We start from the raw sequence: 26,226 nt of genomic DNA on the forward strand, positions 1-26,226 counted from the left end.
AACACAGAAAACACAGAAAACACAGAATACACAGAATACACAGAATACACAGAATACACAGATCCAGGTTACGACAGATCCAATGTGATCCTTCTTCCTGTAATTATACAGGTAAATATGGATTTCCTTTCTGAGGGAGCAGTGGAAGATGTGTCTACTCACTTTGGCTGCTTGTTGAAAAGAGGGAGCACACTTTCCTGACAAACAGGAACACACTAAGGGGCATAACAATATGCAGATAAAGCAGGGGGCGAGGACTAAAACATACTCAAATATGAGCTTTGGGAGGTTGCCAGGGCAACTGACTAGAAGCTGTGTAAAGGGTATTACTTGTAACAACTATGTTGCAATATACACAGCTCTGGCTTCTTCAGAGCTGGGAAAAAACATGTAACTTCCCTGGGGAGAGCTGACAGTGTGAGAGCAGAGACAAATATACAGAAAAGATGCAATCCTGTTCCAGGACAATATTGGTAACAATACCTACCACATGGTGACACTGTTGATTATATATCCAATGTATGTAGTCAGCTGGGCTCTAAATATGCAAAAATATTGTGTTTTAAAGCAAAGAATCACCTATGGGACTAAATATGTTTTCACTTGTTAGGAAAAAGAACAAAAGTCTATTATTTCTATTACTATTGGGAAAAAAGTACAAGGGTGTATGGCATCCTAGGAATACGACAACGTTTGCCAGAAAAATGTGTATTTGTTCTAAATCATTCAGATTTAAGGGTAAATACGTGGTTGGAATGTAAAAATTATGTATGTACAAATAATTCTTTAATACCCATACTAGGAAAAGAAAGAGTTTTACTTCCTATGACAGTGCAAGGAATACCCATTAGCAATACTCAATTATTATTTTCTAATCTCCAATGTCCTGATTTTTTTTACACCATTCCATCAAGATTTGAACATGTAAATCTTATTGCTTGTTTACATTTGAATTCTAAATTAATTTGTTTATCACACCAGGCCAAGATTATTTATCACTCATGCTTTCATAATCACACTTCATTTTAGGTCGTATTGAGAATAATGAAATAGTGAAAGAATAATTTCCTATGTGTAAACTTTCCCAATGTTTTATTAAAATATATTATTGTATTAGAGGAAATCCAATAGGAATATATTTACATGAGATCCAGGTCAATATGTCACAAATTCTCTCGCGAGATCTAAATATACTTCTATTACAATTTAATATATCTAAAATAAATGAGTTTCCTTGGGAGAAATGGACTGAAGAAATTAAGAAAGAAGAAGGTTAACTTCCAGTTCTAGAAAAACAATTAAAAGAAGGAGAAATTGTTTCTCAAGAGGAACAGGGTAAATTAAAAAAGATTGAACATGAATGGTCAGTTATGACAGGTTCAGCTTGGTGGGCAAAGTTTAAAATAATCTGTTACAATGTGTCAGTATTGGGTATTTTTTTTTTTATTTATTTATTTTTATTTAGCAAAAAAGTGTTTTATTGAAAAATAGAAGGATATCTATTCTAGAGAAAGATAGAGATTCTTGATAAATCGTCCAGCACAATATTCCTGCACTATATTCCAGCACTACAGATATTATTATATATTGTATATATTATTCTATTATATATAGACATTGATATAGGACATAGTTACAGTGTGCTTAAAACCAGCTTTTTCAAATGTGATATTGATTCAGGGAACTTGTTGATGTCTTTTTATATGCCTCGTTAGCGCAGTAGGTAGCGCGTCAGTCTCATAATCTGAAGGTCGTGAGTTCGATCCTCACATGGGGCATTATTTTTCATTTATTTTTTTAATACAAATGAATTTCCTTTTTGTTCACATTTGCATTTATAGAAGTAAATATTTTGTATTTTGTATGAATATTTTTGTATGACTTTTATGTTACCATTGTTAATTATAATATCTGATTAGTGTCTTAAAAATATCTTAACACGTTTATTATTCAATACATTTTAAGTTCATTCACATTAACCTTTTTCTATTTCATACCTTCACATTATTATTTTTTTTATTATGTAATACAAATGTATGTATGTATGTATGTATGTATGTATGTATGTATGTATGTATGTATGTATGTCTTTATTTGTATAGCGCCATAAAATGTACATAGCGCTTCACAGTAGTAATACATGTCATATAAATAACAAATATAAATAACAGATCATGGGAATAAGTGCTTCAGACATACTGTAAAAGTAACATTAAGGAAGGAGTCCCTGCTCCGAGGAGCTTACAATCTAATTGGTAGGTAGGGAGAACGTACAGAGACAGTAGGAGGGAATACTAGTAAGTGCGTCTGCAGGGGGCCAAGCTTTGTGTCATGTGTCCATGATTATCCAGTGCTACTCATATGCTTCTTTAAGCAGATGTGTCTTAAGGTGGGTCTTAAAGGTGGATAGCGAGGGGGCTAGTCGGGTATTGAGGGGAAGGGCATTCCAGAGGTGTGGGGCAGAAAGTGAGAAAGGTTTAAGGCGGGAGAGAGCTTTAGATACAAAGGGGGTAGTAAGAAGACTTCCTTGAGAAGAACGCAAGAGTCGTGATGGTGCATAGCGAGAAATTAGGGCTGAGACGTAATGAGGGGCAGAAGAATGTAAAGCTTTAAAAGTGAGCAGTAGAATTGAGTGTGAGATACGCGATTTAATCGGAAGCCAGGAGAGGGATTTCAGCAGGGGAGACGCTGAGACAGATTTAGGAAAGAGTAGAGTGATTCTGGCAGCAGTGTTTAGGATAGATTGTAGGGGAGACAGGTGAGAGGTAGGAAGGCCGGACAGCAGGAGGTTGCAGTAATCGAGACGTGAGAGAATGAGGGCCTGAGTCAGAGTTTTGGCAGTTGAGTAACAGAGGAAAGGGGGTATCTTTGTGATATTGCGGAGGAAAAAGCGACAAGTTTTAGAAACATTTTGAATATGAGAGGAGAATGAGAGAGAGGAATCAAGTGTGACCCCTAGGCAGCGTGCTTTGGCTACTGGGTGAATGATCGTATTTCCAATAGCAATGTGGAAGGATGTAGTAGGGCCAGGTTTGGGAGGTAGTATAAGGAGCTCTGTTTTTGCCATGTTAAGTTTCAGTCGGCGGATGGCCATCCAGGATGATATTCCAGAGAGGCATTCAGAAACTTTGGTCTGTATAGCAGGTGTAAGGTCAGGGGTTGAAAGGTAAATTTGTGTGTCGTCAGCATAGAGGTGATATTTAAACCCAAAAGATGTGATTAGGTCACCTAGAGAGAGTGTGTAGAGAGAAAAGAGAAGGGGTCCCAGGACAGAGCCCTGGGGTACCCCCACAGAGAGATCAATAGAGGAGGAGGAGGTGTTAGCAAAAGAGACACTGAAGGTACGATGGGAGAGGTAAGAGGAGATCCAGGATAAAGCTTTGTTCCGAATACCAAGAGTATGGAGAATGTGAAGGAGAAGAGGGTGGTCCACGGTGTCGAATGCTGCAGAGAGGTCGAGTAATATGAGCAGAGTGTAATGACCTCTGTCTTTGGCAGCGTGGAGGTCGTCAGTTATTTTAGTGAGGGCTGTTTCAGTAGAGTGAGCAGTGCGGAAGCCAGATTGTAGAGGGTCTAGTACAGAATAGGTGTTGAGAAAGTGTAGCAATCGAGAGAATACAAGACGTTCAAGGAGTTTGGAGGCAAAAGGCAGGAGGGAGACAGGTCGATAGTTAGAAGGACAGGTAGGGTCAAGCTTGCTGTTTTTGAGTAATGGTATAACGGTTGCATGCTTGAAGGATGAAGGAAAGGTACCAGAGTAGAGGGAAGAGTTAAAGATCTGTGTGAGCATAGGGATTATAGAAGGAGCAAGAGGTTTTAGGAGATGGGAGGGAATGGGATCAAGAGGGCAAGTGGTAGAGGGAGAAGAGGAGATCAGCAGTGATACATCCTCCTCCGAGATAGCAGAAAAAGAGTCAAGAAAGACAGGAGGAGAGTTGGGAAGCATTGTGGGATGGGAGGAGGCAACAGATGGGATGTTCTGCCGTATGGACTCCACCTTTTTCTTAAAAAAGTCAGCAAAGTCCTGAGGTGAGATGGAGGAAGAAGAGGAGGCAGCTGAGGGTGGTCTGAGTAGAGAGTCAAAGACAGAAAAGAGACGGCGTGGGTTAGACTTGTGTGTGTTGATTAGTGATGAAAAGTAGGTTTGTTTAGCCTGAAAGAGGGCAGAGTTGAAACAGGATAGCATAAATTTGTAGTGAATGAAGTCTGCGAGCGTATGAGATTTCCTCCAGAGGCGTTCAGAGGAACGAGTGGAGGAACGCAGCATGCGTGTGTGGGAGTTTAGCCAGGGTCTGGGGTTAGAAGGGCGAGGACGGCAGAGAGAAAGTGGGGCATGAAGATCAAGAGAGGAAGATAAGGCAGAGTTGTAGTTCCTGACCAGGTTGTCAGGGTCTGAAGCAGAACTGAGAGAGGAGAGGGAGGAGCGTAAAGTGGAATCAAGAGCTGGTAGGTTAATAGAGCCCAGGTTTCTGCAAAAACGAGGGCGAGATGGAGATGGAGAGAAGCGAGAGAGAGAAAATGAGATGAGGTGATGGTCGGAGAGAGGAAAAGGGGAAATGGAGAAGTCGGAGAGAGAGAAGTTTTTAGTGAAAACCAGGTCTAAGTAGTGGCCATCCTTGTGGGTGCTGGCTGCAGTCCACTGTTAAAGGCCAAAAGAAGAGGTTAGAGAAAGAAAGCGGGAAGCCCAAGGGAGAGAGGGGTCATCAATGTGGCAGTTGAAGTCCCCAAGGAGAAGAACAGGGGAGTCTGAGGAGAGAAAGAAAGAGAGCCAGGATTCAAAGTGAGAGAGAAAGGCAGAAGGGGGATGAGTAGAGGAAGGTGGGCGATAGATGACTGCCACATGGACCGGGAGAGGAGAGAAGATCTGGACTGTGTGAGCCTCGAAGGAGGGAAAAGCAAGAGAGGGGGGAATAGAAACTGTTCTGTAACGGCAGAGAGAGGAGAGCAGGAGCCCCACGCCTCCACCCCTGCCACCAGGGCGTGGAGTGTGGGAGAAGGAAAGGCCACCATAGGAGAGGGCAGCTTCCAGAGCAGAGTCAGACTGAGTGAGCCAGGTCTCAGTTATAGCAAAGAGAAGCAGGGAGTGAGAGAGAAAGAAGTCATGCACAGAGAGGAACTTGTTAGAGAGGGAGCGAGCATTCCAAAGGGCACAGGAGAAAGGGAGAGAGGAGGGAGGGTGGCAGGGGATGGGTATGAGGTTAGAGGGGTTGACACCAGAAGGAGTAGAAGTTGCATGTGGAAGGCGAGGACGAGAGCAAGTAGAAATAAGGCAGGGACCAGGATTGGGAGAGATATCCCCAGAAGCAAGGAGGAGAAGCATGGACAGAAAGAGAATGTGAGAGGATGATTTGTAGGGGTGTGTTTTAGTGCAGGCGGCATAACTGTGTGGTGTCAGAGGACGCAGGTAAGAGAGGAGTTCATGTGAACTGAGAAGTGGTGAAGTAAGGAGAGATGGCGAAATATGAATAGAGTTAGAGACATGATGAGGCTGGTGGAAGGAAGTGCATAATTTGAGAATAAGTGAGGTTACAGTAAATATAAAAAGTAAAGGTGGCATCACAGCAATAGTAATGTGTTGAGATGTGCAGTGTGGGATGATAACCTCCTTTCCAGCGTAGTTCAACTGCAGGAATCAGAAGCAGTAGATTGTGTTCACTTTTTCCACTTCTTTTTTGAACTTCCTTTTTTCTATTTTGGTCACATTTGCATTTATGGTAGTAAATAGTTTGTATTTTGTATGAATATATCAATGTTATTCACATGAGAAACAGAATATTTATATTTCTTGTTCAGACTAGTCTGTAATAAAATAAACACAGAAAACACAGAAAACACAGAAAGCACAGAAAACACAGAAAACACAGAAAACACAGAAAACACAGAAAACACAGAAAACACAGAAAACACAGAAAACACAGAAAACACAGAAAACACAGAAAACACAGAAAACACAGAAAACACAGAAAACACAGAAAACACAGAAAACACAGAAAACACAGAAAACACAGAATACACAGAAAACACAGAATACACAGAATACACAGAATACACAGAATACACAGAATACACAGAATACACAGAATACACAGAATACACAGAATACACAGAATACACAGAATACACAGAATACACAGAATACACAGAATACACAGAATACACAGATCCAGGTTACGACAGATCCAATGTGATCCTTCTTCCTGTAATTATACAGGTAAATACGAATTTTAACCCAGGTGAGTGTTTGGACCTGCTAAGGTCCTGCCTTGTAAGTGGCAGCAGGCTTAAGGATTAAACGAAATGACCCTTTTACAAGAGATATATAGCTATTGCAGTGTGTATTTTTGTCACATTGGAAGTAGCTTTGGGCATTTTTCTTTTTTTTTGTATTTAAATATACACATTTTTAGGAAAAATAGGATCCTGTAATCTTGTCTGCACCCTGGTAAGCAGGCTTTTGACGCTTTGGCCAAAGGGTTTAACTAAATAACCAAAAAAATATTATTATTGAAGTATTTAACTTTATACTTATTACCATATATGTTTTGTCAATTGGATGTAGCATTGGGCTCACCTATCTTTTGTCATGACGTCATGTGGAACCACATTACGAGACACCGCGTGACTTCATGACGTCACCGCGTCCCATTGTCATTTGCCGCCGTGCAGCCATTTTAGCTGGAGCTGCAGGGGAAAAGATGAATTTGCATGGGAGAAGACAGAGAAGGCCACACCATGCTTTTGAATAAGATCCTGCAATCCTGTCTGCACCTGGGTAAAATACGTCAGATTGCTTGGTCTGTATGAAAACATATTTGGAATTGTTGTCTAATTTATTAATGATAAGTAACACCGGACTGAATATGTTTTTAAATAAAAACTTACGCTTTGTGGATAAAATGTAGCCACCCCAGATGGGACTTGAACCCACAATCCCTGGCTTAGGAGGCCAGTGCCTTATCCATTAGGCCACTGGGGCTGATGTCAAATGCATTATAACATTGTATCTTGCGGGTTTGTGGTAATTGTATCTGGGTAATTGAACAGAGAAAGATAGAAATTCTTAATAAATAGTCCAGCACTATATTCCTGCACTTTATTTCTACACTACAGACATGCTAGCACTATGCGTTGGTGGTATAGTGGTGAGCATAGCTGCCTTCCAAGCAGTTGATCCGGGTTTGATTCCCGGCCAACGCAAGTTTTATTTAGCAAATAAGTGTTTTATTGAAAAATAGAAGGATATCTATTCTGGACCCAGGCTCATATGTGGCATGTGAGTAAGTCCATGTAGCTTAACTCGTCCCCTTTTACAGCACACAAAGTCCTTCTATTTTCTTCAACTTTATTGAGGGAGTTATAGCAGTTATAACAGGAGTATATAAGTTCTTGTATGTGGATTGTAATAGCAGATGCCCCTTGTGAGGAGAATTGCTTGATGAGAGAAAGGTGTCCTGCTATGTGGAAGTGCCTCTCTGAGGGGAAAGTAAAAAGGATTTCCTTTCTGAGGGAGCAGTGGAAGATGTGTCTACTCACTTTGGCTGCTTGTTGAAAAGAGGGAGCACACTTTCCTGACAAACAGGAACACACTAAGGGGCATAACAATATGCAGATAAAGCAGGGGGCGAGGACTAAAACATACTCAAATATGAGCTTTGGGAGGTTGCCAGGGCAACTGACTAGAAGCTGTGTAAAGGGTATTACTTGTAACAACTATGTTGCAATATACACAGCTCTGGCTTCTTCAGAGCTGGGAAAAAACATGTAACTTCCCTGGGGAGAGCTGACAGTGTGAGAGCAGAGACAAATATACAGAAAATATGCAATCCTGTTCCAGGACAATATTGGTAACAATACCTACCACATGGTGGCACTGTTGATTATATATCCAGTGTATGTAGTCAGCTGGGCTCTAAATATGCAAAAATATTGTGTTTTAAAGCAAAGAATCACCTATGGGACTAAATATGTTTTCACTTGTTAGGAAAAAGAACAAAAAGTCTATTATTTCTATTACTATTGGGAAAAAAGTACAAGGGTGTATGGCATCCTAGGAATACGACAACGTTTGCCAGAAAAATGTGTATTTGTTCTAAATCATTCAGATTTAAGGGTAAATACGTGGTTGGAATGTAAAAATTATGTATGTACAAATAATTCTTTAATACCCATACTAGGAAAAGAAAGAGTTTTACTTCCTATGACAGTGCAAGGAATACCCATTAGCAATACTCAATTATTATTTTCTAATCTCCAATGTCCTGATTTTTTTTTTACACCATTCCATCAAGATTTGAACATGTAAATCTTATTGCTTGTTTACATTTGAATTCTAAATTAATTTGTTTATCACACCAGGCCAAGATTATTTATCACTCATGCTTTCATAATCACACTTCATTTTAGGTCGTATTGAGAATAATGAAATAGTGAAAGAATAATTTCCTATGTGTAAACTTTCCCAATGTTTTATTAAAATATATTATTGTATTAGAGGAAATCCAATAGGAATATATTTACATGAGATCCAGGTCAATATGTCACAAATTCTCTCGCGAGATCTAAATATACTTCTATTACAATTTAATATATCTAAAATAAATGAGTTTCCTTGGGAGAAATGGACTGAAGAAATTAAGAAAGAAGAAGTTTAACTTCCAGTTCTAGAAAAACAATTAAAAGAAGGAGAAATTGTTTCTCAAGAGGAACAGGGTAAATTAAAAAAGATTGAACATGAATGGTCAGTTATGACAGGTTCAGCTTGGTGGGCAAAGTTTAAAATAATCTGTTACAATGTGTCAGTATTGGGTTTTTTTTTTTTTATTTATTTATTTTTATTTAGCAAAAAAGTGTTTTATTGAAAAATAGAAGGATATCTATTCTAGAGAAAGATAGAGATTCTTGATAAATCGTCCAGCACAATATTCCTGCACTATATTCCAGCACTACAGATATTATTATATATTGTATATATTATTCTATTATATATAGACATTGATATAGGACATAGTTACAGTGTGCTTAAAACCAGCTTTTTCAAATGTGATATTGATTCAGGGAACTTGTTGATGTCTTTTTATATGCCTCGTTAGCGCAGTAGGTAGCGCGTCAGTCTCATAATCTGAAGGTCGTGAGTTCGATCCTCACATGGGGCATTATTTTTCATTTATTTTTTTAATACAAATTAATTTCCTTTTTGTTCACATTTGCATTTATAGTAGTAAATATTTTGTATTTTGTATGAATATTTTTGTATGACTTTTATGTTACCATTGTTAATTATAATATCTGATTAGTGTCTTAAAAATATCTTAACACATTTATTATTCAATACATTTTAAGTTCATTCACATTAACCTTTTTCTATTTCATACCTTCACATTATTATTTTTTTTATTATGTAATACAAATGTATTTCTTTTTTGGTCACATTTGCATTTATGGTAGTAAATAGTTTGTATTTTGTATGAATATATCAATGTTATTCACATGAGAAACAGAATATTTATATTTCTTGTTCAGACTAGTCTGTAATAAAATATACACAGAAAACACAGAAAACACAGAAAACACAGAAAACACAGAAAACACAGAAAACACAGAAAACACAGAAAACACAGAAAACACAGAAAACACAGAAAACACAGAAAACACAGAAAACACAGAAAACACAGAAAACACAGAAAACACAGAATACACAGATCCAGGTTACGACAGATCCAATGTGATCCTTCTTCCTGTAATTATACAGGTAAATATGGATTTCCTTTCTGAGGGAGCAGTGGAAGATGTGTCTACTCACTTTGGCTGCTTGTTGAAAAGAGGGAGCACACTTTCCTGACAAACAGGAACACACTAAGGGGCATAACAATATGCAGATAAAGCAGGGGGCGAGGACTAAAACATACTCAAATATGAGCTTTGGGAGGTTGCCAGGGCAACTGACTAGAAGCTGTGTAAAGGGTATTACTTGTAACAACTATGTTGCAATATACACAGCTCTGGCTTCTTCAGAGCTGGGAAAAAACATGTAACTTCCCTGGGGAGAGCTGACAGTGTGAGAGCAGAGACAAATATACAGAAAATATGCAATCCTGTTCCAGGACAATATTGGCAACAATACCTACTACATGGTGGCACTGTTGATTATATAAATAATGTATGTAGTCAGCTGGGCTCTAAATATGCAAAAATATTGTGTTTTAAAGCAAAGAATCACCTATGGGACTAAATATGTTTTCACTTGTTAGGAAAAAGAACAAAAGTCTATTATTTCTATTACTATTGGGAAAAAAGTACAAGGGTGTATGGCATCCTAGGAATACGACAACGTTTGCCAGAAAAATGTGTATTTGTTCTAAATCATTCAGATTTAAGGGTAAATACGTGGTTGGAATGTAAAAATTATGTATGTACAAATAATTCTTTAATACCCATACTAGGAAAAGAAAGAGTTTTACTTCCTATGACAGTGCAAGGAATACCCATTAGCAATACTCAATTATTATTTTCTAATCTCCAATGTCCTGATTTTTTTTTTACACCATTCCATCAAGATTTGAACATGTAAATCTTATTGCTTGTTTACATTTGAATTCTAAATTAATTTGTTTATCACACCAGGCCAAGATTATTTATCACTCATGCTTTCATAATCACACTTCATTTTAGGTCGTATTGAGAATAATGAAATAGTGAAAGAATAATTTCCTATGTGTAAACTTTCCCAATGTTTTATTAAAATATATTATTGTATTAGAGGAAATCCAATAGGAATATATTTACATGAGATCCAGGTCAATATGTCACAAATTCTCTCGCGAGATCTAAATATACTTCTATTACAATTTAATATATCTAAAATAAATGAGTTTCCTTGGGAGAAATGGACTGAAGAAATTAAGAAAGAAGAAGGTTAACTTCCAGTTCTAGAAAAACAATTAAAAGAAGGAGAAATTGTTTCTCAAGAGGAACAGGGTAAATTAAAAAAGATTGAACATGAATGGTCAGTTATGACAGGTTCAGCTTGGTGGGCAAAGTTTAAAATAATCTGTTACAATGTGTCAGTATTGGGTATTTTTTTTTTTATTTATTTATTTTTATTTAGCAAAAAAGTGTTTTATTGAAAAATAGAAGGATATCTATTCTAGAGAAAGATAGAGATTCTTGATAAATCGTCCAGCACAATATTCCTGCACTATATTCCAGCACTACAGATATTATTATATATTGTATATATTATTCTATTATATATAGACATTGATATAGGACATAGTTACAGTGTGCTTAAAACCAGCTTTTTCAAATGTGATATTGATTCAGGGAACTTGTTGATGTCTTTTTATATGCCTCGTTAGCGCAGTAGGTAGCGCGTCAGTCTCATTATCTGAAGGTCGTGAGTTCGATCCTCACATGGGGCATTATTTTTCATTTATTTTTTTAATACAAATTAATTTCCTTTTTGTTCACATTTGCATTTATAGAAGTAAATATTTTGTATTTTGTATGAATATTTTTGTATGACTTTTATGTTACCATTGTTAATTATAATATCTGATTAGTGTCTTAAAAATATCTTAACACATTTATTATTCAATACATTTTAAGTTCATTCACATTAACCTTTTTCTATTTCATACCTTCACATTATTATTTTTTTTATTATGTAATACAAATGTATTTCTTTTTTGGTCACATTTGCATTTATGGTAGTAAATAGTTTGTATTTTGTATGAATATATCAATGTTATTCACATGAGAAACAGAATATTTATATTTCTTGTTCAGACTAGTCTGTAATAAAATATACACAGAAAACACAGAAAACACAGAAAACACAGAAAACACAGAAAACACAGAAAACACAGAAAACACAGAAAACACAGAAAACACAGAAAACACAGAAAACACAGAAAACACAGAAAACACAGAAAACACAGAATACACAGAATACACAGAATACACAGAATACACAGAAAACACAGAATACACAGAATACACAGAATACACAGAATACACAGAATTCACAGATCCAGGTTACGACAGATCCAATGTGATCCTTCTTCCTGTAATTATACAGGTAAATATGGATTTCCTTTCTGAGGGAGCAGTGGAAGATGTGTCTACTCACTTTGGCTGCTTGTTGAAAAGAGGGAGCACACTTTCGTGACAAACAGGAACACACTAAGGGGCATAACAATATGCAGATAAAGCAGGGGGCGAGGACTAAAACATACTCAAATATGAGCTTTGGGAGGTTGCCAGGGCAACTGACTAGAAGCTGTGTAAAGGGTATTACTTGTAACAACTATGTTGCAATATACACAGCTCTGGCTTCTTCAGAGCTGGGAAAAAACATGTAACTTCCCTGGGGAGAGCTGACAGTGTGAGAGCAGAGACAAATATACAGAAAATATGCAATCCTGTTCCAGGACAATATTGGTAACAATACCTACCACATGGTGGCACTGTTGATTATATATCCAATGTATGTAGTCAGCTGGGCTCTAAATATGCAAAAATATTGTGTTTTAAAGCAAAGAATCACCTATGGGACTAAATATGTTTTCACTTGTTAGGAAAAAGAACAAAAAGTCTATTATTTCTATTACTATTGGGAAAAAAGTACAAGGGTGTATGGCATCCTAGGAATACGACAACGTTTGCCAGAAAAATGTGTATTTGTTCTAAATCATTCAGATTTAAGGGTAAATACGTGGTTGGAATGTAAAAATTATGTATGTACAAATAATTCTTTAATACCCATACTAGGAAAAGAAAGAGTTTTACTTCCTATGACAGTGCAAGGAATACCCATTAGCAATACTCAATTATTATTTTCTAATCTCCAATGTCCTGATTTTTTTTTACACCATTCCATCAAGATTTGAACATGTAAATCTTACTGCTTGTTTACATTTGAATTCTAAATTAATTTGTTTATCACACCAGGCCAAGATTATTTATCACTCATGCTTTCATAATCACACTTCATTTTAGGTCGTATTGAGAATAATGAAATAGTGAAAGAATAATTTCCTTTGTGTAAACTTTCCCAATGTTTAATTAAAATATATTATTGTATTAGAGGAAATCCAATAGGAATATATTTACATGAGATCCAGGTCAATATGTCACAAATTCTCTCGCGAGATCTAAATATACTTCTATTACAATTTAATATATCTAAAATAAATGAGTTTCCTTGGGAGAAATGGACTGAAGAAATTAAGAAAGAAGAAGGTTAACTTCCAGTTTTAGAAAAACAATTAAAAGAAGGAGAAATTGTTTCTCAAGAGGAACAGGGTAAATTAAAAAAGATTGAACATGAATGGTCAGTTATGACAGGTTCAGCTTTGTAGGCAAAGTTTAAAATAATCTGTTACAATGTGTCAGTATTGGGTAATTTTTTTTTAATTTATTTATTTTTATTTAGCAAAAAAGTGTTTTATTGAAAAATAGAAGGATATCTATTCTAGAGAAAGATAGAGATTCTTGATAAATCGTCCAGCACAATATTCCTGCACTATATTCCAGCACTACAGATATTATTATATATTGTATATATTATTCTATTATATATAGACATTGATATAGGACATAGTTACAGTGTGCTTAAAACCAGCTTTTTCAAATGTGATATTGATTCAGGGAACTTGTTGATTTCTTTTTATATGCCTCGTTAGCGCAGTAGGTAGCGCGTCAGTCTCATAATCTGAAGGTCGTGAGTTCGATCCTCACATGGGGCATTATTTTTTATTTATTTTTTTAATACAAATTAATTTCCTTTTTGTTCACATTTGCATTTATAGTAATAAATATTTTGTATTTTGTATGAATATTTTTGTATGACTTTTATGTTACCATTGTTAATTATAATATCTGATTAGTGTCTTAAAAATATCTTAACACATTTATTATTCAATACATTTTAAGTTCATTCACATTAACCTTTTTCTATTTCATACCTTCACATTATTATTTTTTTTATTATGTAATACAAATGTATGTATGTATGTATGTATGTATGTATGTATGTATGTATGTATGTCTTTATTTGTATAGCGCCATAAAATGTACATAGCGCTTCACAGTAGTAATACATGTCATATAAATAACAAATATAAATAACAGATCATGGGAATAAGTGCTTCAGACATACTGTAAAAGTAACATTAAGGAAGGAGTCCCTGCTCCGAGGAGCTTACAATCTAATTGGTAGGTAGGGAGAACGTACAGAGACAGTAGGAGGGAATACTAGTAAGTGCGTCTGCAGGGGGCCAAGCTTTGTGTCATGTGTCCATGATTATCCAGTGCTACTCATATGCTTCTTTAAGCAGATGTGTCTTAAGGTGGGTCTTAAAGGTGGATAGCGAGGGGGCTAGTCGGGTATTGAGGGGAAGGGCATTCCAGAGGTGTGGGGCAGAAAGTGAGAAAGGTTTAAGGTGGGAGAGAGCTTTAGATACAAAGGGGGTAGTAAGAAGACTTCCTTGAGAAGAACGCAAGAGTCGTGATGGTGCATAGCGAGAAATTAGGGCTGAGATGTAATGAGGGGCAGAAGAATGTAAAGCTTTAAAAGTGAGCAGTAGAATTGAGTGTGAGATACGCCAGGGGGGCGCAAACTTTTTTCCCTGCGCCCCCCTGACGGCTGTCCCCTCACTCCCGCGCCCCCCCCAACCCCAACTTACCTTCGCACCGGCGTAATGACGTCACGTTGCCATAGCAACGTGACGTCACATGACCTCGCAGCGTCATTTTGACGCCGCGTTGCCATGGCGACGCCGGGAGGAAGCCGCCGGAGCCACGGGTAAGTATGGTTTACAGAGGCCCTGCAGCTCCCCCGGCACTTAATTTAAGTGCCTTCGGGAAGCGCGCGGGGCCTCTGTAAACCCCGCGCCCCCCGTCGGCAGTCTCGCGCCCCCCCTGGGGGTCGCGCCCCACAGATTGCGCACCGCTGAGATACGCGATTTAATCGGAAGCCAGGAGAGGGATTTCAGCAGGGGAGACGCTGAGACAGATTTAGGAAAGAGTAGAGTGATTCTGGCAGCAGTGTTTAGGATAGATTGTAGGGGAGACAGGTGAGAGGTAGGAAGGCCGGACAGCAGGAGGTTGCAGTAATCGAGACGTGAGAGAATGAGGGCCTGAGTCAGAGTTTTGGCAGTTGAGTAACAGAGGAAAGGGGGTATCTTTGTGATATTGCGGAGGAAAAAGCGACAAGTTTTAGAAACATTTTGAATATGAGAGGAGAATGAGAGAGAGGAATCAAGTGTGACCCCTAGGCAGCGTGCTTTGGCTACTGGGTGAATGATCGTATTTCCAATAGCAATGTGGAAGGATGTAGTAGGGCCAGGTTTGGGAGGTAGTATAAGGAGCTCTGTTTTTGCCATGTTAAGTTTCAGTCGGCGGATGGCCATCCAGGATGATATTCCAGAGAGGCATTCAGAAACTTTGGTCTGTATAGCAGGTGTAAGGTCAGGGGTTGAAAGGTAAATTTGTGTGTCGTCAGCATAGAGGTGATATTTAAACCCAAAAGATGTGATTAGGTCACCTAGAGAGAGTGTGTAGAGAGAAAAGAGAAGGGGTCCCAGGACAGAGCCCTGGGGTACCCCCACAGAGAGATCAATAGAGGAGGAGGAGGTGTTAGCAAAAGAGACACTGAAGGTACGATGGGAGAGGTAAGAGGAGATCCAGGATAAAGCTTTGTTCCGAATACCAAGAGTATGGAGAATGTGAAGGAGAAGAGGGTGGTCCACGGTGTCGAATGCTGCAGAGAGGTCGAGTAATATGAGCAGAGTGTAATGACCTCTGTCTTTGGCAGCGTGGAGGTCGTCAGTTATTTTAGTGAGGGCTGTTTCAGTAGAGTGAGCAGTGCGGAAGCCAGATTGTAGAGGGTCTAGTACAGAATAGGTGTTGAGAAAGTGTAGCAATCGAGAGAATACAAGACGTTCAAGGAGTTTGGAGGCAAAAGGCAGGAGGGAGACAGGTCGATAGTTAGAAGGACAGGTAGGGTCAAGCTTGCTGTTTTTGAGTAATGGTATAACGGTTGCATGCTTGAAGGATGAAGGAAAGGTACCAGAGTAGAGGGAAGAGTTAAAGATCTGTGTGAGCATAGGGATTATAGAAGGAGCAAGAGGTTTTAGGAGATGGGAGGGAATGGGATCAAGAGGGCAAGTGGTAGAGGGAGAAGAGGAGATCAGCAGTGATACATCCTCCTCCGAGATAGCAGAAAAAGAGTCAAGAAAGACAGGAGGAGAGTTGGGAAGCATTGTGGGATGGGAGGAGGCAACAGATGGGATGTTCTGCCGTATGGACTCCACCTTTTTCTTAAAAAAGTCAGCAAAGTCCTGAGGTGAGATGGAGGAAGAAGAGGAGGCAGCTGAGGGTGGTCTGAGTAGAGAGTCAAAGACAGAAAAGAGACGGCGTGGGTTAGACTTGTGTGTGTTGATTAGTGATGAAAAGTAGGTTTGTTTAGCCTGAAAGAGGGCAGAGTTGAAACAGGATAGCATAAATTTGTAGTGAATGAAGTCTGCGAGCGTATGAGATTTCCTCCAGAGGCGTTCAGAGGAACGAGTGGAGGAACGCAGCATGCGTGTGTGGGAGTTTAGCCAGGGTCTGGGGTTAGAAGGGCGAGGACGGCAGAGAGAAAGTGGGGCATGAAGATCAAGAGAGGAAGATAAGGCAGAGTTGTAGTTCCTGACCAGGTTGTCAGGGTCTGAAGCAGAACTGAGAGAGGAGAGGGAGGAGCGTAAAGTGGAATCAAGAGCTAGTAGGTTAATAGAGCGCAGGTTTCTGCAAAAACGAGGGCGAGATGGAGATGGAGAGAAGCGAGAGAGAGAAAATGAGATGAGGTGATGGTCGGAGAGAGGAAAAGGGGAAATGGAGAAGTCAGAGAGAGAGAAGTTTTTAGTGAAAACCAGGTCTAAGTAGTGGCCATCCTTGTGGGTGCTGGCTGCAGTCCACTGTTAAAGGCCAAAAGAAGAGGTTAGAGAAAGAAAGCGGGAAGCCCAAGGGAGAGAGGGGTCATCAATGTGGCAGTTGAAGTCCCCAAGGAGAAGAACAGGGGAGTCTGAGGAGAGAAAGAAAGAGAGCCAGGATTCAAAGTGAGAGAGAAAGGCAGAAGGGGGATGAGTAGAGGAAGGTGGGCGATAGATGACCGCCACATGGACCGGGAGAGGAGAGAAGATCTGGACTGTGTGAGCCTCGAAGGAGGGAAAAGCAAGAGAGGGGGGAATAGAAACTGTTCTGTAACGGCAGAGAGAGGAGAGCAGGAGCCCCACGCCTCCACCCCTGCCACCAGGGCGTGGAGTGTGGGAGAAGGAAAGGCCACCATAGGAGAGGGCAGCTTCCAGAGCAGAGTCAGACTGAGTGAGCCAGGTCTCAGTTATAGCAAAGAGAAGCAGGGAGTGAGAGAGAAAGAAGTCATGCACAGAGAGGAACTTGTTAGAGAGGGAGCGAGCATTCCAAAGGGCACAGGAGAAAGGGAGAGAGGAGGGAGGGTGGCAGGGGATGGGTATGAGGTTAGAGGGGTTGACACCAAAGGAGTAGAAGTTGCATGTGGAAGGCGAGGACGAGAGCAAGTAGAAATAAGGCAGGGACCAGGATTGGGAGAGATATCCCCAGAAGCAAGGAGGAGAAGCATGGACAGAAAGAGAATGTGAGAGGATGATTTGTAGGGGTGTGTTTTAGTGCAGGCGGCATAACTGTGTGGTGTCAGAGGACGCAGGTAAGAGAGGAGTTCATGTGAACTGAGAAGTGGTGAAGTAAGGAGAGATGGCGAAATATGAATAGAGTTAGAGACATGATGACGCTGGTGGAAGGAAGTGCATAATTTGAGAATAAGTGAGGTTACAGTAAATATAAAAAGTAAAGGTGGCATCACAGCAATAGTAATGTGTTGAGATGTGCAGTGTGGGATGATAACCTCCTTTCCAGCGTAGTTCAACTGCAGGAATCAGAAGCAGTAGATTGTGTTCACTTTTTCCACTTCTTTTTTGAACTTCCTTTTTTCTATTTTGGTCACATTTGCATTTATGGTAGTAAATAGTTTGTATTTTGTATGAATATATCAATGTTATTCACATGAGAAACAGAATATTTATATTTCTTGTTCAGACTAGTCTGTAATAAAATAAACACAGAAAACACAGAAAACACAGAAAACACAGAAAACACAGAAAACACAGAAAACACAGAAAACACAGAAAACACAGAAAACACAGAAAACACAGAAAACACAGAAAACACAGAAAACACAGAAAACACAGAAAACACAGAAAACACAGAAAACACAGAAAACACAGAAAACACAGAAAACACAGAAAACACAGAAAACACAGAAAACACAGAATACACAGAATACACAGAATACACAGAATACACAGAATACACAGATCCAGGTTACGACAGATCCAATGTGATCCTTCTTCCTGTAATTATACAGGTAAATACGAATTTTAACCCAGGTGAGTGTTTGGACCTGCTAAGGTCCTGCCTTGTAAGTGGCAGCAGGCTTAAGGATTAAACGAAATGACCCTTTTACAAGAGATATATAGCTATTGCAGTGTGTATTTTTGTCACATTGGAAGTAGCTTTGGGCATTTTTCTTTTTTTTTGTATTTAAATATACACATTTTTAGGAAAAATAGGATCCTGTAATCTTGTCTGCACCCTGGTAAGCAGGCTTTTGACGCTTTGGCCAAAGGGTTTAACTAAATAACCAAAAAAATATTATTATTGAAGTATTTAACTTTATACTTATTACCATATATGTTTTGTCAATTGGATGTAGCATTGGGCTCACCTATCTTTTGTCATGACGTCATGTGGAACCACATTACGAGACACCGCGTGACTTCATGACGTCACCGCGTCCCATTGTCATTTGCCGCCGTGCAGCCATTTTAGCTGGAGCTGCAGGGGAAAAGATGAATTTGCATGGGAGAAGACAGAGAAGGCCACACCATGCTTTTGAATAAGATCCTGCAATCCTGTCTGCACCTGGGTAAAATACGTCAGATTGCTTGGTCTGTATGAAAACATATTTGGAATTGTTGTCTAATTTATTAATGATAAGTAACACCGGACTGAATATGTTTTTAAATAAAAACTTACGCTTTGTGGATAAAATGTAGCCACCCCAGATGGGACTTGAACCCACAATCCCTGGCTTAGGAGGCCAGTGCCTTATCCATTAGGCCACTGGGGCTGATGTCAAATGCATTATAACATTGTATCTTGCGGGTTTGTGGTCTGTAATAAATAGTCCAGCACTATATTCCTGCACTTTATTTCTACACTACAGACATGCTAGCACTATGCGTTGGTGGTATAGTGGTGAGCATAGCTGCCTTCCAAGCAGTTGACCGGGGTTCGATTCCCGGCCAACGCAAGTTTTATTTAGCAAATAGTGTTTTATTGAAAAATAGAAGGATATCTATTCTGGACCCAGGCTCATATGAGGCATGTGAGTAAGTCCATGTAGCTTAACTCGTCCCCTTTTACAGCACACAAAGTCCTTCTATTTTCTTCAACTTTATTGAGGGAGTTATAGCAGTTATAGCAGGAGTATATAAGTTCTTGTATGTGGATTGTAATAGCAGATGTCCCTTGTGAGGAGAATTGCTTGATGAGAGAAAGGTGTCCTGCTATGTGGAAGTGCCTCTCTGAGGGGAAAGTAAAAAGGATTTCCTTTCTGAGGGAGCAGTGGAAGATGTGTCTACTCACTTTGGCTGCTTGTTGAAAAGAGGGAGCACACTTTCCTGACAAACAGGAACACACTAAGGGGCATAACAATATGCAGATAAAGCAGGGGGCGAGGACTAAAACATACTCAAATATGAGCTTTGGGAGGTTGCCAGGGCAACTGACTAGAAGCTGTGTAAAGGGTATTACTTGTAACAACTATGTTGCAATATACACAGCTCTGGCTTCTTCAGAGCTGGGAAAAAACATGTAACTTCCCTGGGGAGAGCTGACAGTGTGAGAGCAGAGACAAATATACAGAAAATATGCAATCCTGTTCCAGGACAATATTGGTAACAATACCTACCACATGGTGGCACTGTTGATTATATATCCAATGTATGTAGTCAGCTGGGCTCTAAATATGCAAAAATATTGTGTTTTAAAGCAAAGAATCACCTATGGGACTAAATATGTTTTCACTTGTTAGGAAAAAGAACAAAAGTCTATTATTTCTATTACTATTGGGAAAAAAGTACAAGGGTGTATGGCATCCTAGGAATACGACAACGTTTGCCAGAAAAATGTGTATTTGTTCTAAATCATTCAGATTTAAGGGTAAATACGTGGTTGGAATGTAAAAATTATGTATGTACAAATAATTCTTTAATACCCATACTAGGAAAAGAAAGAGTTTTACTTCCTATGACAGTGCAAGGAATACCCATTAGCAATACTCAATTATTATTTTCTAATCTCCAATGTCCTGATTTTTTTTTACATCATTCCATCAAGATTTGAACATGTAAATCTTATTGCTTGTTTACATTTGAATTCTAAATTAATTTGTTTATCACACCAGGCCAAGATTATTTATCACTCATGCTTTCATAATCACACTTCATTTTAGGTCGTATTGAGAATAATGAAATAGTGAAAGAATAATTTCCTATGTGTAAACTTTCCCAATGTTTTATTAAAATATATTATTGTATTAGAGGAAATCCAATAGGAATATATTTACATGAGATCCAGGTCAATATGTCACAAATTCTCTCGCGAGATCTAAATATACTTCTATTACAATTTAATATATCTAAAATAAATGAGTTTCCTTGGGAGAAATGGACTGAAGAAATTAAGAAAGAAGAAGGTTAACTTCCAGTTCTAGAAAAACAATTAAAAGAAGGAGAAATTGTTTCTCAAGAGGAACAGGGTAAATTAAAAAAGATTGAACATGAATGGTCAGTTATGACAGGTTCAGCTTGGTGGGCAAAGTTTAAAATAATCTGTTACAATGTGTCAGTATTGGGTATTTTTTTTTTTATTTATTTATTTTTATTTAGCAAAAAAGTGTTTTATTGAAAAATAGAAGGATATCTATTCTAGAGAAAGATAGAGATTCTTGATAAATCGTCCAGCACAATATTCCTGCACTATATTCCAGCACTACAGATATTATTATATATTGTATATATTATTCTATTATATATAGACATTGATATAGGACATAGTTACAGTGTGCTTAAAACCAGCTTTTTCAAATGTGATATTGATTCAGGGAACTTGTTGATGTCTTTTTATATGCCTCGTTAGCGCAGTAGGTAGCGCGTCAGTCTCATAATCTGAAGGTCGTGAGTTCGATCCTCACATGGGGCATTATTTTTCATTTATTTTTTTAATACAAATTAATTTCCTTTTTGTTCACATTTGCATTTATAGAAGTAAATATTTTGTATTTTGTATGAATATTTTTGTATGACTTTTATGTTACCATTGTTAATTATAATATCTGATTAGTGTCTTAAAAATATCTTAACACATTTATTATTCAATAAATTTTAAGTTCATTCACATTAACCTTTTTCTATTTCATACCTTCAAATTATTTTTTTTTTTATTATGTAATACAAATGTATTTCTTTTTTGGTCACATTTGCATTTATGGTAGTAAATAGTTTGTATTTTGTATGAATATATCAATGTTATTCACATGAGAAACAGAATATTTATATTTCTTGTTCAGACTAGTCTGTAATAAAATAAACACAGAAAACACAGAAAACACAGAAAACACAGAAAACACAGAAAACACAGAAAACACAGAAAACACAGAAAACACAGAAAACACAGAAAACACAGAAAACACAGAAAACACAGAAAACACAGAAAACACAGAAAACACAGAAAACACAGAAAACACAGAAAACACAGAAAACACAGAAAACACAGAAAACACAGAAAACACAGAAAACACAGAAAACACAGAAAACACAGAATACACAGAATACACAGAATACACAGAATACACAGAATACACAGAATACACAGAATACACAGAATACACAGAATACACAGATCCAGGTTACGACAGATCCAATGTGATCCTTCTTCCTGTAATTATACAGGTAAATATGGATTTCCTTTCTGAGGGAGCAGTGGAAGATGTGTCTACTCACTTTGGCTGCTTGTTGAAAAGAGGGAGCACACTTTCCTGACAAACAGGAACACACTAAGGGGCATAACAATATGCAGATAAAGCAGGGGGCGAGGACTAAAACATACTCAAATATGAGCTTTGGGAGGTTGCCAGGGCAACTGACTAGAAGCTGTGTAAAGGGTATTACTTGTAACAACTATGTTGCAATATACACAGCTCTGGCTTCTTCAGAGCTGGGAAAAAACATGTAACTTCCCTGGGGAGAGCTGACAGTGTGAGAGCAGAGACAAATATACAGAAAATATGCAATCCTGTTCCAGGACAATATTGGTAACAATACCTACCACATGGTGGCACTGTTGATTATATATCCAATGTATGTAGTCAGCTGGGCTCTAAATATGCAAAAATATTGTGTTTTAAAGCAAAGAATCACCTATGGGACTAAATATGTTTTCACTTGTTAGGAAAAAGAACAAAAGTCTATTATTTCTATTACTATTGGGAAAAAAGTACAAGGGTGTATGGCATCCTAGGAATACGACAACGTTTGCCAGAAAAATGTGTATTTGTTCTAAATCATTCAGATTTAAGGGTAAATACGTGGTTGGAATGTAAAAATTATGTATGTACAAATAATTCTTTAATACCCATACTAGGAAAAGAAAGAGTTTTACTTCCTATGACAGTGCAAGGAATACCCATTAGCAATACTCAATTATTATTTTCTAATCTCCAATGTCCTGATTTTTTTTTACACCATTCCATCAAGATTTGAACATGTAAATCTTATTGCTTGTTTACATTTGAATTCTAAATTAATTTGTTTATCACACCAGGCCAAGATTATTTATCACTCATGCTTTCATAATCACACTTCATTTTAGGTCGTATTGAGAATAATGAAATAGTGAAAGAATAATTTCCTATGTGTAAACTTTCCCAATGTTTTATTAAAATATATTATTGTATTAGAGGAAATCCAATAGGAATATATTTACATGAGATCCAGGTCAATATGTCACAAATTCTCTCTCGAGATCTAAATATACTTCTATTACAATTTAATATATCTAAAATAAATGAGTTTCCTTGGGAGAAATGGACTGAAGAAATTAAGAAAGAAGAAGGTTAACTTCCAGTTCTAGAAAAACAATTAAAAGAAGGAGAAATTGTTTCTCAAGAGGAACAGGGTAAATTAAAAAAGATTGAACATGAATGGTCAGTTATGACAGGTTCAGCTTGGTGGGCAAAGTTTAAAATAATCTGTTACAATGTGTCAGTATTGGGTATTTTTTTTTTTATTTATTTATTTTTATTTAGCAAAAAAGTGTTTTATTGAAAAATAGAAGGATATCTATTCTAGAGAAAGATAGAGATTCTTGATAAATCGTCCAGCACAATATTCCTGCACTATATTCCAGCACTACAGATATTATTATATATTGTATATATTATTCTATTATATATAGACATTGATATAGGACATAGTTACAGTGTGCTTAAAACCAGCTTTTTCAAATGTGATATTGATTCAGGGAACTAGTTGATGTCTTTTTATATGCCTCGTTAGCGCAGTAGGTAGCGCGTCAGTCTCATTATCTGAAGGTCGTGAGTTCGATCCTCACATGGGGCATTATTTTTCATTTATTTTTTTAATACAAATTAATTTCCTTTTTGTTCACATTTGCATTTATAGAAGTAAATATTTTGTATTTTGTATGAATATTTTTGTATGACTTTTATGTTACCATTGTTAATTATAATATCTGATTAGTGTCTTAAAAATATCTTAACACATTTATTATTCAATACATTTTAAGTTCATTCACATTAACCTTTTTCTATTTCATACCTTCACATTATTATTTTTTTTATTATGTAATACAAATGTATTTCTTTTTTGGTCACATTTGCATTTATGGTAGTAAATAGTTTGTATTTTGTATGAATATATCAATGTTATTCACATGAGAAACAGAATATTTATATTTCTTGTTCAGACTAGTCTGTAATAAAATATACACAGAAAACACAGAAAACACAGAAAACACAGAAAACACAGAAAACACAGAAAACACAGAAAACACAGAAAACACAGAAAACACAGAAAACACAGAAAACACAGAAAACACAGAAAACACAGAAAACACAGAATACACAGAATACACAGAATACACAGAATACACAGATCCAGGTTACGACAGATCCAATGTGATCCTTCTTCCTGTAATTATACAGGTAAATATGGATTTCCTTTCTGAGGGAGCAGTGGAAGATGTGTCTACTCACTTTGGCTGCTTGTTGAAAAGAGGGAGCACACTTTCCTGACAAACAGGAACACACTAAGGGGCATAACAATATGCAGATAAAGCAGGGGGCGAGGACTAAAACATACTCAAATATGAGCTTTGGGAGGTTGCCAGGGCAACTGACTAGAAGCTGTGTAAAGGGTATTACTTGTAACAACTATGTTGCAATATACACAGCTCTGGCTTCTTCAGAGCTGGGAAAAAACATGTAACTTCCCTGGGGAGAGCTGACAGTGTGAGAGCAGAGACAAATATACAGAAAATATGCAATCCTGTTCCAGGACAATATTGGTAACAATACCTACCACATGGTGGCACTGTTGATTATATATCCAATGTATGTAGTCAGCTGGGCTCTAAATATGCAAAAATATTGTGTTTTAAAGCAAAGAATCACCTATGGGACTAAATATGTTTTCACTTGTTAGGAAAAAGAACAAAAAGTCTATTATTTCTATTACTATTGGGAAAAAAGTACAAGGGTGTATGGCATCCTAGGAATACGACAACGTTTGCCAGAAAAATGTGTATTTGTTCTAAATCATTCAGATTTAAGGGTAAATACGTGGTTGGAATGTAAAAATTATGTATGTACAAATAATTCTTTAATACCCATACTAGGAAAAGAAAGAGTTTTACTTCCTATGACAGTGCAAGGAATACCCATTAGCAATACTCAATTATTATTTTCTAATCTCCAATGTCCTGATTTTTTTTTACACCATTCCATCAAGATTTGAACATGTAAATCTTACTGCTTGTTTACATTTGAATTCTAAATTAATTTGTTTATCACACCAGGCCAAGATTATTTATCACTCATGCTTTCATAATCACACTTCATTTTAGGTCGTATTGAGAATAATGAAATAGTGAAAGAATAATTTCCTTTGTGTAAACTTTCCCAATGTTTAATTAAAATATATTATTGTATTAGAGGAAATCCAATAGGAATATATTTACATGAGATCCAGGTCAATATGTCACAAATTCTCTCGCGAGATCTAAATATACTTCTATTACAATTTAATATATCTAAAATAAATGAGTTTCCTTGGGAGAAATGGACTGAAGAAATTAAGAAAGAAGAAGGTTAACTTCCAGTTTTAGAAAAACAATTAAAAGAAGGAGAAATTGTTTCTCAAGAGGAACAGGGTAAATTAAAAAAGATTGAACATGAATGGTCAGTTATGACAGGTTCAGCTTTGTAGGCAAAGTTTAAAATAATCTGTTACAATGTGTCAGTATTGGGTAATTTTTTTTAAATTTATTTATTTTTATTTAGCAAAAAAGTGTTTTATTGAAAAATAGAAGGATATCTATTCTAGAGAAAGATAGAGATTCTTGATAAATCGTCCAGCACAATATTCCTGCACTATATTCCAGCACTACAGATATTATTATATATTGTATATATTATTCTATTATATATAGACATTGATATAGGACATAGTTACAGTGTGCTTAAAACCAGCTTTTTCAAATGTGATATTGATTCAGGGAACTTGTTGATTTCTTTTTATATGCCTCGTTAGCGCAGTAGGTAGCGCGTCAGTCTCATAATCTGAAGGTCGTGAGTTCGATCCTCACATGGGGCATTATTTTTTATTTATTTTTTTAATACAAATTAATTTCCTTTTTGTTCACATTTGCATTTATAGTAGTAAATATTTTGTATTTTGTATGAATATTTTTGTATGACTTTTATGTTACCATTGTTAATTATAATATCTGATTAGTGTCTTAAAAATATCTTAACACATTTATTATTCAATACATTTTAAGTTCATTCACATT

At 37.1% G+C, this 26,226-nt stretch overlaps 9 non-coding genes across 9 annotated transcripts; 7 read left to right on the forward strand and 2 right to left on the reverse strand.

Moving 5' to 3' along the window:
- Window positions 1-1,705: 1,705 nt before the first annotated feature.
- TRNAM-CAU (transfer RNA methionine (anticodon CAU)) lies at window positions 1,706-1,778 on the forward strand. The gene has a single exon. It is a non-coding gene; the product is annotated as a tRNA-Met (tRNA).
- A 5,125-nt stretch (window positions 1,779-6,903) lies between these two features.
- TRNAR-CCU (transfer RNA arginine (anticodon CCU)) lies at window positions 6,904-6,976 on the reverse strand. The gene has a single exon. It is a non-coding gene; the product is annotated as a tRNA-Arg (tRNA).
- Window positions 6,977-9,079: 2,103 nt separating this feature from the next.
- Window positions 9,080-9,152, forward strand: TRNAM-CAU (transfer RNA methionine (anticodon CAU)). Its single transcript has one exon. It is a non-coding gene; the product is annotated as a tRNA-Met (tRNA).
- Window positions 9,153-11,344: 2,192 nt separating this feature from the next.
- On the forward strand, window positions 11,345-11,417 carry TRNAM-CAU (transfer RNA methionine (anticodon CAU)). The gene has a single exon. It is a non-coding gene; the product is annotated as a tRNA-Met (tRNA).
- Window positions 11,418-13,672: 2,255 nt separating this feature from the next.
- Window positions 13,673-13,745, forward strand: TRNAM-CAU (transfer RNA methionine (anticodon CAU)). The gene has a single exon. It is a non-coding gene; the product is annotated as a tRNA-Met (tRNA).
- A 5,383-nt stretch (window positions 13,746-19,128) lies between these two features.
- TRNAR-CCU (transfer RNA arginine (anticodon CCU)) lies at window positions 19,129-19,201 on the reverse strand. The gene has a single exon. It is a non-coding gene; the product is annotated as a tRNA-Arg (tRNA).
- A 2,062-nt stretch (window positions 19,202-21,263) lies between these two features.
- Window positions 21,264-21,336, forward strand: TRNAM-CAU (transfer RNA methionine (anticodon CAU)). The gene has a single exon. It is a non-coding gene; the product is annotated as a tRNA-Met (tRNA).
- A 2,344-nt stretch (window positions 21,337-23,680) lies between these two features.
- TRNAM-CAU (transfer RNA methionine (anticodon CAU)) lies at window positions 23,681-23,753 on the forward strand. The gene has a single exon. It is a non-coding gene; the product is annotated as a tRNA-Met (tRNA).
- Window positions 23,754-25,954: 2,201 nt separating this feature from the next.
- TRNAM-CAU (transfer RNA methionine (anticodon CAU)) lies at window positions 25,955-26,027 on the forward strand. The gene has a single exon. It is a non-coding gene; the product is annotated as a tRNA-Met (tRNA).
- The last annotated feature ends 199 nt before the right edge of the window (window positions 26,028-26,226 follow it).

Source organism: Ascaphus truei, unplaced genomic scaffold (genome assembly GCF_040206685.1).
Source record: "Ascaphus truei isolate aAscTru1 unplaced genomic scaffold, aAscTru1.hap1 HAP1_SCAFFOLD_325, whole genome shotgun sequence".
NCBI lineage: Eukaryota > Metazoa > Chordata > Amphibia > Anura > Ascaphidae > Ascaphus > Ascaphus truei.